This window comes from Adiantum capillus-veneris, chromosome 3, assembly GCF_014529385.1.
Source record: "Adiantum capillus-veneris isolate H3 chromosome 3, ASM1452938v2, whole genome shotgun sequence".
NCBI lineage: Eukaryota > Viridiplantae > Streptophyta > Polypodiopsida > Polypodiales > Pteridaceae > Adiantum > Adiantum capillus-veneris.
Window position 1 is genome coordinate 109,362,545 of NC_140933.1, and position 12,560 is coordinate 109,375,104.

Consider the following 12,560-nt stretch of genomic DNA (forward strand, 5'->3'; position numbering starts at 1 on the left):
TTTTTGCCTATAAACATCCATTTTTTATGGAGATTGGGAAAAATGATTACCAAGAATCACTAAATTTGTCATGGTGATTCCTCAAATAATTTCAAAGTATTCCATTTAAGAATACATCACTTTTTAGTCACAATGCATGTGATCTAGATAAAATTTGCAAGGATATAGCTAAGGTGCAGGGACAACTACACATATCACATTTTTGCACATGAGAGAGCATTCTACACTTCCACTTGTTTGATTGATACTCAAAAGAATATTTACATAGTGCACAAGAAATTCCAAAAAACCATGATTTTGCAAACAAGGGTCCAATCCCTCGAGGGGATATGTACATAGTGATGATCTTGATTGAGCATGCTTGAGTATGTACATGGCATATACATATGCGACTTCTTTCAAAAAGTTAACAAGCATCCATAAAATCTTTAGGTGTTTTATAAGTTGCATTGAAAATCTTGTCATAACTTGCCAACCCCTTAGTTTGCTAGATCATTCATGATCAACAACAGCAATTTCCAATGCAAACAAAAAACGCATATCATCCCTAGAAGTTAACTCTACATGTAAAGTGACATTTGAGTTGTCATACTCTTCAATAAGTATATAATCTTTTACAATTATCATCATTCTTGGCACATACTTCTTTAGTCTATATCCATAAACTCCAGATGAGTGCATGGTTCCATCCAAATCGGCAATTTGATAAGTGCCATTCTTGTACTTCTTTGCTACCATGAATGGACCCTCCCATTTAAATTGAAACTTTTTTAGAAAGGTGCTATCCAACTTTCTATTGTATCTTAATACTATTTCATCCTCTATCTCTTTATCCTTCACAGTTTATTGAACCTTCTTTATTGATCATGTTGATTTTTCTTATAATGCTCAAAAGCAAGAGTACGATCTGTAAAGAATGAAGATGCACGAGAGCTACACAAGACAAGCACAAAACACACAGAGATAGAAAGCTTCTTCTTCTTCTTCGCTAAGAAAAGAGAGTACAAAATGACTAAGTGCTAAAGCTGAAAAGTAGCACATATGTACATGCGGTCACTAAGTGTGAACTCGCTAGAAACATACTAGGCTGGCACTATAAGTGTAGTTCAGTTGTAAAATCACTGACACAGATCCTCCGTGTCGGTCACCTAACGCACCTATGAATAAATGCCGTAAACGACCAAGACCTGTAGTGGATTCCAGCTCAAGATGTAGAGCTCGATATCTCAACACGATCAAGTTGTAAACACTGTAAATGCAAAAGTCTCTCTTCAAGCATGTCCATTGCCTCTTCGTTTAACTTTATGAGCATCTTGATAGAAGGAATCTCAACTTCAATGGGCAACAACTCTTCGTTTCCAAACACCAAGTGAAATGGAAATTATCTTGTTCCCGATTTCATAGATGTTCTATAAGCCCACAAAGCACATGAAAGTTCAAGATCCCACATTTTACTATTACTTTCAGTCATTTTGGTAAGTATCTTCATAAGCTCTCCATTGAATCTTTCATTCATTCGATTGCATTGTGGAGGGTTTGATTTTCTTGCGAGGTTCCTTTGATGATCTTTTTTGAGAAATAAACGTATTAGCATCTTGCATAATGCCACATGCCTTCAAGATACAAGCGTACGTGATTGCATTTGGAGAGTTTCCCTCTCTTTGTATCTGTTGAAAATAGCCTAGAGCTTCCTAGCCCTACCTCTGATGTTTATATCCTACGATCAATGCATTCCGAGAGACACCGTTCTGGACAAGAAGCTCTTCAAGCACTTTTTGTGATTTATGAAGCACACCACATTTGGCACACATGTCGACCAAGGCAGTTCCAAGTACGTCATTTTTTCTCAACATCCGAGGCCTGGCTAGCAATATCATCGTGAATTATTTTGCCCGTAACAGCATCTTGCAAAATGCCACATACCTTGAAGATACAAGCGTGCATGATTGCATTTAAGGAGCTGCCCTCTCTTTGCATCTGCTGATAACATCCTAACGCTTCCTGGCCTTGCCTCTATTGGGTATATCCCGAGATCATTGCATTCCAAGAGACGACATTCCAGACAGGAAGCTCTTCAAGCACTTTTTGTGCTTTATGAGGTACACCACATTTGGCATACATATCCACCAAGGCAGTGCCGAGTACGTCTCTTTTTTTCAATAGCCCCTGGCTAGCAATATCATCCTCAATTGTTTTGTCCGTATCAACATCTTGCATAATGCCACATGCCTTCAAGATACAAGTGTACGTAATTGCATTTGGTAAGCTGTCCTCTCTTTGCATCTGCTGAAAACAACCTAGAGCTTCTTGGCACTGCTTCTGTTGGGTATATCCCACGATCATTGCATTCCAAGAGACGACGTTCCAAAGAGGAAGATCTTCAAGCACTTTTTGTGCTTTATAAAGTACACCACATTTGGCATACATGTCAATCAAGGCAATGCCAAGTACATCATTTTTTTTAATAGCCCTTGGCTAGAAATATCATCATGAATTCTTTTGTCCGTATCAACATCGTTCATAATGAAACATGCCTTCAAGATACAAGCGTACGTGATTGCATTTGAAGAGTTGCCCTCTCTTTGCATCTGCTGAAAAAAGCCTAGAGCTTCCTAGCCCTACCTCTGTTGAGTATATTCTACGATCATTACATTCCAAGAGACACCGTTCCAGACAGGAATCTCTTCAAGCACTTTTTGTGATTTATGAAGTACACCACATTTGGCACACATGTCGACCAAGGCAGTGGCAAGTACGTCGTTTTTTCTCAACAGCCCTTGGCTAGCAATATCATCGTGAATTCTTTTGCCCATATCAACATCTTGCGGGCCTTCAAGATACAAGAGTACGTGATTGCATCTGAAGAGTTGCCCTCTCTTTGCATCTGTTGAAAACAGCCTAGAGCTTCCTCGCTCTACCTTTGTTGGGTATATCCCACCATCATTGCATTCCAAGAGACCAACATTCCGGACAGGAAGCTCCTCAAGCACTTTTTGTGCTTTACAAGGTACACACTTGGCATACAGGTCGACCAAGGCAGTGCCAAGTATGTCATTTCTTTTCAATAGCCCTTGGCTATCAATATCATCATGAATTCTTTTGTCCCTATCAGCATCTTGCAGAATGCCACATGCCTTCAAGATACAAGCATACATGATTGCATTTGGAGAGTTGTCCTCTCTTTGCATCTGCTGAAAATAGCCAGCTTCCTAGCTTCCTGGCCCTGCCTCTGATGGGTATGTGCCATGATCATTGCATTCCAAGAGATGGCATTTCTAACACGAAGCTCTTCAAGCACTTTTTGTGCTTTATGAAGTACACCACATTTGGCATACATGTCGATCAAGGCAGTGCCAAGTACGTCGGAATTTTAAAACAGCCCCTGGCTAGCAATATCATCGTGAATTTATTAGCTGTATCAGCATCTTGCATAATGCCACATGCCTTCAAGATACAAGCGTTCATGATTGCATTTGGAGAGCTTCCCTCTCTTTGCATCTGCTGAAAACAGCCTATAGCTTCCTGGCCTGCCTCTGTTGGGTATATCCCACGATCATTGCATTCCAAGAGACCGACATTTTGGACACGAAGCTCTTCAAGCACTTTTTGTGCTTTATGAAGTACACCACATTTGGCATACAGGTTGCCAAGTACATCATTTTTTTTCAATAGCCCTTGGCTAGCAATATCATCGTGAATTCTTTTGTCCCTATCAGTATCTTGCATTATGCCACATGCCTTTCAGATACAAGCATACATGATTGCATTTGCATCTGCTGAAAACAGCTAGCTTCTTGGCCTGCCTCTATTGGGTATATCCCGCAATCATTGCATTTTAAGAGACAAAATTCCGAACAGGAAACTCTTCAACCACTTTTTGTGCTTTATGACGTAGACCACATTTGGTATACCTGTCGATCGAGGTAGTGCCAAGTATGTCGTTTTTTTCCAACAGCTCCCTGGCTAGCAATATCATCGCGACATTCCGGACGGGAATCTCTTCAAGCACTTTTTGTGCTTTAAGAATTACACCACATTTGGCATACATGTCGACGAAGGCGGTGCCAACGATGTTTTCCGCCAACAGCCCTTGAGTAACAATATCATCACGAACTCTTTTGCCCATACTAGCATCTTGCATGATGCTAGATGCCTTCTAGATGCACGTGTAGGTGATTGAATTTGGAGAGATGCCCTCTCTTTGCATCTACAGAAAACAGCCCATAGCTTCCTGGCCTACCTCAGTTGGGCATATCCCACAATCAATGCACGTCAAGAGACAACATTCCAAACAGGAAGCTCGCCCACTACCAGCTCCTTCATCAATGCCCTGCCGTAATTGTATGCTGCCCTGCCGTAGCTGATGCCCATCTTTCTCACCATCCCATCATCTTTTCAATAGTATGAGGGACATAGGTGCAAGAGTCTTGAGGTCGGCACTGTACGTCTGCCCAACCATTTTTCTAGCTTCAATCCTGGTCTTCGGTACTCCGGTGCATGCAAAAGGAAAATGTGAGGGCCAACAACTGCTATGATCACAATGACAGAAGCAGATTGTTTCGATGATTGATTTTTTTGAAAGCCAAGCGTGGCCATACCTGCTTAGAGATGATGACTTTCAGGGTGGGGGAAAGGGGTCATCCGCGTTAATGCAGAGTTGCCAGCTGGGTGTAATAAGCCCTGCCAATGTTGGGCCAGATTATTCGAGCAAGGGGTCAGCCGCGTTAACGCAGAGTACCCGCCTTGCCATCTTATGCCTTTAGAGTGCAGAATGCTACCAATAATATGGTGTAATTTCATTAAGCCCGACTAAAATTGGGCGAGATACTCCCTACTGGCGTCTATTTTATTATATTCAATAACCCACCAGATTCGTCTGAATCTCACCCACCTTACGGAGTCGCTTAGACTTCAAAAACTCTACGATTGGGCTCGAGCTCGCACCATGAGCGCCATCAACAATGTATATACTCTCGTAACCAGAAGAGCTGTCATGCCAAGCTGCACAACTTGTCTCTCAAACTAAAAAAAAAAACATCTTTTGCGTGTACCAGCTACGAGGCATTGTCCCCGCCTTTCGAGACCCCTACAGCGCTGTTGCTACCTCGTCCGACCCCGAACTGGACTCCTCTGCCTGTGCAACCCCTGCTGCCCTTTCCCCCCTCCTTGTGCGACACCTTGTGGTTGCGCCCGGAATTTCAATTGATTCCCTTTCTTTTTCGATTAAATTTCAGCTGGTAGCCCCTACTGGCTCTACTGCTGTTTTATTCATTTGTTGATGAGATTCCTTCGAATCTCTTACATCCAACCTTTGAACTCAACCTTGGCGACGTCACCGTCTAAAAGGTAATGAGGAGTTGAACTCACGCAGATTCAACATACCTGGACCTGACAACTGCCACAACCAACCAACCGTCTACGCGGTGTTGCTTATGAAGCAACCCATATAGTTATAAAAAACTCTTACAGAGTGCAGCCTCATAGAGCTAGTGTGAACCCCGCCTCGCTATCGCCATCGCACAGTACCACCTAGCGCCCTCCTGGCCGTCGCCTTCGCCTCGCTGCCGCCTGTCTCGCTTTGCCTTGCCTCTCCCGTTGGTCGTCATGTGCCTGTGAGCCTGTCATACTGCAGCACCCATTCCGTTTCCTTCTTGTTTGCGCCCTCGGGAGATCTCTTCTCCCTCCTCGCCACACCCGCCCTTTGGCTTTAATCCCCATGGCAGCATCTCGCGTAGATTCGCCCTTCTTTTCTTTTTCGAAAAGGGTAGCACCTACTGGTAACACTTAAAAGAAATCCTATTAGTTCCAAATATACCCACCCCGCCCCTCCCCTCCCACCCCACCCACATTCCAAAGGCGCTTCCTGCCTCGATCTGCACGCAACCATCTCCGCCTTCATGCCCCTCTTGCCTCTACTGCTCTTCACAGGCGTTGGTGATCACATGAGAGAGAGAGAGAGAGAGAGAGAGAGAGAGAGAGAGAGAGAGAGAGAGAGAGAGTTGTCGCCATCATAGAGCTCCATGTTCAACTCTCCTCTAACAATCTCATCATGAGAAACAACCTGAGTGGAACTCATGAGAGATAGATGGAGAAGTTGGTTGCCCCTCTAGACTCCGGCATGCATCCAAACGTAAGGCAGGTAGAGGTTGAGAGAGAGAGAGAGTCCTGCAGACATCACGCAAGAGAGAGGCCTCGACTTGAGAGAGAGAAAGAGAGACAAGAGAGAGGCCTCGACTTGAGAGAGAGAGAGAGAGGGGAGAGAGAGAGAAGTGTGCCGGTTCTTTTTCCCTTTATTTTCTTTCGCTGCTGAGACGGCATCGTTTATTGATTCCATTTATGAATAATTTTTTTGAAATTGTAGGTACTTACTTGAGTGAGATTATCTGGACAAGAGGTCATTCGCGTTAACGTAGAGGGCCCCTCTTGCCAGTTTAGTGTCTTAGAGTGGAGAACACTATAAAAAATGGATGTAATTTCATTAAGCCTCGCCAAGATAGGGAGAGATTATTCGGGCAAGGGGTCATCCGCATTAGTGCAGAGGACCCCGCATTGCCAGCTTAATGCCTTATTGCGTGCAGAACGGTGCAAAAAATTAGAGTGATTTCATTATGCTCTGGGCGAGATAACTTGGGCAAGGGGTCCGCGAAGGACCCCCGATTGTGAGCCATTTATTCCTTTGGGGACCTTTAGAGATACACTTCCCCTTTGTTGGCCAACCGAGAAGGGAACTTCAGCAGCATTGCAAGATCCTCTTGTTTTACTTAAATCATCAAAATGCATTGCACGAATCCTATTCTTGTGAGCTGAAACTTAAGAAGGACCGCCTATGTTTGCTCATTCTTGACCATGTCATCCTATTCAACCAAATTAATTAGCACAATAATGACCCAACTGATTATAAAATGTAATGCTTTTTTGGTAGAGATAAAAGAAATTAATTGATTTTTCAATTTTTTGGCCAGCCATGTCATCTCTAGCCACCACTGATTAACCTTGCAACCTTGAAAGTCAGCATCCTCTATGTCTAAGGCATATCCTGTGCACAATTGCACCCAACACCATTGGCAAGAAATGTCTACTTGTGACCCTTATTTTGGGAAATGTTGTGAGACAGCTTTTAGTAATGGATTCTCATGCCCTCAAGATCACAAGTGACCATCACCACTGTACAAATTATAGTGAATTTTTAACACCTCGCTTCCTACCTTCTACTATGCACCGAGAGTCCCTCCTTTAGTTCTCCAAGAACCTTGCTACCCACTAGCCTACTCTCATCAGAAGCCCTATTTTGAAGTCCCTAACTTTTTTGCTAGGTAGTAAAACTGGACATGCGTCTCCGAGTATTGTATGGAAGTTTTCTTCCAGGGCATATCTTGTCAACACTTAATAGCAAAGCTAACCTATCTGAGGCTTATGGGGTGAACTATGTAATCATGTTAATGTACCACATGAGTTCAATAGGAGGGGTTTTAAAATGCAAAATTTTTAAGGCAATTTAACAAAGATACATTAAAATAAGGGGTTTTATATTCAATTTTGGGAAAAAATCATAAAATAATGGGTCATTTTATTATATTAAACTTTGATGTTTCTTTGTTATGATAGTGATTTCTTTAAACCATTACCTTTTACTACATAGATTCCATCATCTCTTTGTCTGGGTTTACTACAACTTCATCCAAACGTATTGTATTTGATCCCACCCCACCCCCTCCGGGGGAAAAAGAAATAAGTAAAAGGCCTAAAAGCTTAATCTCTTGCATAATGCAAACATAATCTCTCACATGAGAAAACTCTAACTTGTGGTTATCACAAACCCAAATGTGGGTACCTTTTCTCAAGCTAGAATATTCAAATCCCCCATTTTCTCACTTTGTAAACAAGGTACGGGTCCTAAGAAACAAGGGTGATTGGCAGTGAATGGAAATAAAGGTTGGTTTTAAGTATGTTATTTATATTATATCTTGAACTTCAATTTATATATTGACCAAAACATTATATTTGGACATGTCTTGTAACAAAAAAGGATTTCTCAATCAGATTTAGACATGTGTATCAAACTTTGAGTGAGGAAGTGTAACATTTAATGGCCTAAAATCTTATGTGTAGCGGAAATTAGCATGAACATAGTGGGCATTTCATTAGAATAGATTCCTAATGAGAATTACAAGAGTGCTTGGGTGGAGAGAGCAACAAAAAGCATAACACCTAGTTAGATAGCATCGACAATACTTTCAAAAGAGAGAGCAATTAAGCTATTGACAACAGTTGAGGACCGGATTTGCATGGAGCCGGTCCCCCCTCCAAAAGGCTTTGTATTATGGTTTCTCCCATCAAGAGAGACATTGTACAATACAATTCTTTGTGTTCCTTCAAGACTAGCTAGTGCAATGAAGATGGAAGCTTCATACACCAAGCAAAACACTTAATCAAACACAACTTGAATTATCCCCGTTCTCAGACCCAAGACCTCACACACCTTCGAAGATGGTGAGAGCTAGCAGGGTATGAGAGTAGATTGAGAGGAAAAAGAAGTATCTTACGAGAAAGAAGTACATCTCCTCACATAATCACTCATATTAGCATAGCTTAGCTTAGTAATTAGCTTGGTAGAGAAGATGAGCATGCATTGAAGCTTGGCTCTTGGTTGGATTTGCATCCACATGCCAAGAGAGTGTTGTTGTAGGCTTCTATCTCACAAGCTTGGAGTAGGTGATGAGCTCTCCATTAAAGCTTGGGAGGAGATAGAGTATTTTCCCTTCACACATGGTCAAGTGTGAGAGTGTGTGTGTCAATGCCAAGCAAAAATCAGCCCCCCCTCTCTCTTGGGCGAGCCCTAGCTGCTAAATAAGTCTGGCCTTTGCCTCATTGGACCTCCCCAGGTCAAGCCAATAGGAATTAAGCAGTATAAGTGATAGCCTTTAGACATGTGTCCCCCTTTCCCCTTTTGTGAGAGCTTTAGGTAATTAAATAATTAAACTAAACTCTCATTGGACCCCTTTGCCTCCTGGCCAATAGGAATCAGGCAAGCCATGGGGCTCCTGAATGCTCATTGGACCCCTTGGGAGACTGCCCAATAGTCTTCTAGGAGACTTAATTCTCATTGGTTTCTTTTATTAAATGTTTTTAAATTAATTAAACTAGATTTACTCTAGCTTAATTCTCATTGGTCCACTTCAAGGGTCTTCCAATAGGAATTGGGCACACCTTGTGGGCATCTGGCCTAGGGAGCTGACATGTGTCCCTCATTCCCTTTGTGTAAAAGGAGCCTGTGTGTGTGTGTGTGTGTGGTTTTCTCTCTCATCCCCTAGCTTTGGGGCTCGCCCCCTCCCATGTAGGGATGTAGAAAGACTTTTTGGGCACACACTAAGCATCCAATTTTCCCTAGGGTTGACCTTTGGACACAACCTTTGAATTTTGGAACCTTAGCATTTTGGAAGTCTTAATGGGCTAAACCTTAGGGTCTTTTTGGCCCATTGTTTCACATGGCTCTTTTGCAGATGGCCCCCCCTTTGGATCCCTATTTTCCCTCATTTGGATCCCTATTGTGGCCGGTCTGCTAACTTAACCAATATTCTAGCTTTTTCTCCCTTGGCACTTCCCCACATTAAATGATCAGTTTAATATGAGAAAATCATTTAGGAGAATTAGATATTGATTATTATGACAGGAAGTGCAGTCTAGGACTCCTACACACTTACATTTATGTATAGTTCAAGACGAAGATGGTGTGGATACATCTTTCCATGATGTGCGCAATGATCAAGATGGGGAGTGACAAACTACTAACATGCTATCACCCAGTGCCCTAGTTATAATCTCCACTACACAAAATGTTAGCTAATCATAATCTGAAAGGTAGGATACCACTAATGATGTGGGGGTTGTGCATAGACGATTTCTTGGATAGTCACTTGATTTGGGATTGTTAGGTGATTTCTTTTCAAAATTCTTTGTGAAATGCACTTGCTCTCCTCCATTGATCCATTTGAGTACATTGATTCCTAATGTAGCAATCCGTACAGTCTCTATCCAAGCTGAGGTATTTTGTAATTCCTTTGATAGTCATGGCTATGTTGATGCATGTGCCCCTTTCTTGGTCTCCCTCACTTGCTTTGGAAGTTCTATCTACTTCGACGTGACACAACTAAAATTTCAAGAGTGGGGGTCAATTGGGTTCTCCAACATGAGATATTTGAGATGGAAATCAAAGCAATAGAATGGGAGGATCTCAAAGGTAAACAATTTCTAGTTTGGGATGGTAATCATCTCCAATTTTACTAGATGTAGAGCTTAGTAGATAGAAGAAATAGAATTAGTTGATTTACAATGCAAAATGTCCTTGGTCTAAATATCAATTTTTTATTTTAGCTTTAGCACTCAAAGTGAACTACCTAATGTTAGATTGCAGTTGGTTCACTCCTATGTGTGGATGTCATATGGAAAGGATCAACCTTGGTGGAGTAACATGTGATTGTGGTTAATTGTATAATGAAATATTTCATCATGTCTTTTGAGAGGATAAAATCTCGCACAAATAACCCATTACTAATAAAATCTCATTGAAGTAAGCTCGCAAAAAAATATCCCCCCATTGTGGATAATATGGAGTGGTGCACCTATGTTGTACCTTCAACTTCTCACATAAGTAATCGATCAACTCTCCACAAAAGCCCGGACCATTATCAGAGATAAATTTCAATGGTACACCAAACTTACAACATATATCCTCATACACAAATTTTCCAACATTCTTGTTAGTGATCTTCTTTACTGCCTTTGCCTCTGCCCATCTTGACAAATAGTCAATTACAATAAGAATATAACATTTTCCTCTACCAGTCATAGGCAATGTCCCTATTGCATCAAGGCCCCATTTCTCAAACACATCATAAGACAACATAATGTTGAAAAATTTAACTTTGGGGACTCTCTTACCATACGTTGGCATGATAAACATGATTTTCACCAATGATGGACATCCTTTTGTATGCTTGGCCACACATACCCTTCTTGTAAGATCTTTTGTAGAGTTACTTTCATTACAAAGTGTCCACCGCAAATCCCTCATGCTTCTCTTATAAAATTCTATAAATCTCTTCCTTCCAAGGTACACGACGTAGCACCAAATCACTCTCTTTCATGAAAAGAACATCATCATGAAGCAAAATTTTCTAGCTTTCCTGATGAATGCATATGTCTTTGATGCTAGAATGTCTTGTGGAAGAAGGCATGTCTGAAAAAAATCTTCTTCTTTTGACAAGATTTCTCTTCCATGATACATAGCCTCATAAGCTTTAATGACAAACACTTCAGTGATCATCTTTTGCACAGCATTATGAGCTTCTTCATTTTGGTACCTATCAACATGCATGTTGCTCCAAGCTTCAAATTGTTTTAGCAATTGCTTCACTTGTAGACAAAGGCCCTTCAATTTTGGATTTTTGTTTTTCCACACCCCCAGAACTTGCTTAGGGTTGGGAGGTGTTGTAGCACGACCTAATAGTAACCCACAAAAAATTATCAAATCCGTGGATCGGCAACCTGGCTAGGGCATGGTAGCACGAGCATCAGATGAATAGGAATAGAGGATTCAAGAGATCAACTCTCCAATGCAAGTAGAGATTAGCCATGGCAAGACACTCTAAACCTACTCTAATCACTAATCAATCAATCTCCTACACACATCAAGTCCACCAAAGTCCGACTTGTCATAGACTAGAAACCCCAAGCACACTAATAATAATCATGGCACTTCATCAATAGCTACACACACGAGGTGAATGGTGCTAGAGCTTCATAAAACCTATCTACACACAAGAAAACAACAGGGTACACACACTAAGTACAAGATTAAGACCATCAACCTAATTAGTGATGCTAAATATCACAAATCAAATGCTTATGGAAGAATAGAAGTGGTTAATAGCAAGAAGTACATGCATCTCTCAAATCTAGAATAATGAAAGTGTAATACTACTTCATGACAAGATGAAATGTAGAGAAGAAGTAGACTAATAAGAAAATAGTAATTAGATTAATCAAGAAGAGCTTACTCTACTTACAATGGTTAGTACTAGCCTCTCAAGCATAGACATTCAGCTCAAGGCTAGGCCATAGAGTGAACACTCAAGAGAGAGAGAGAGAGAGAGAGAGAGAGAGAGAGAGCTCTTAAAATTGGATCCTCAAGAATGAAGCCTCCTTGCATAAAGGCTTCCTTTTAAAGGCTTTTACCACAATCCCTTCTACTATGGGTTTAAGCTTGAGCCCTCAAACTACCATATACAAATTTGGAACTCCAAGTGAGCCTAAGACTCATACAAAGTGAGTGGCAAATATTGTGACATCCAAAGCATATCTCCCGCTTAATGCATATTTGGTGTAGCCTGTGTTAGCAACTGCTAACATTCCCCCCTTCCTAATTTGGTGCACATCCTTGTGTGCCGGTGAAGCAAAACACGGTGACACGGTAGAAAGCAAGTCCATGGAAGAAATGTTGAGCTGCAAAACATAAGAACAAGTAATGAGCATCAAAGACCAACAAGGATACAAAACATGAA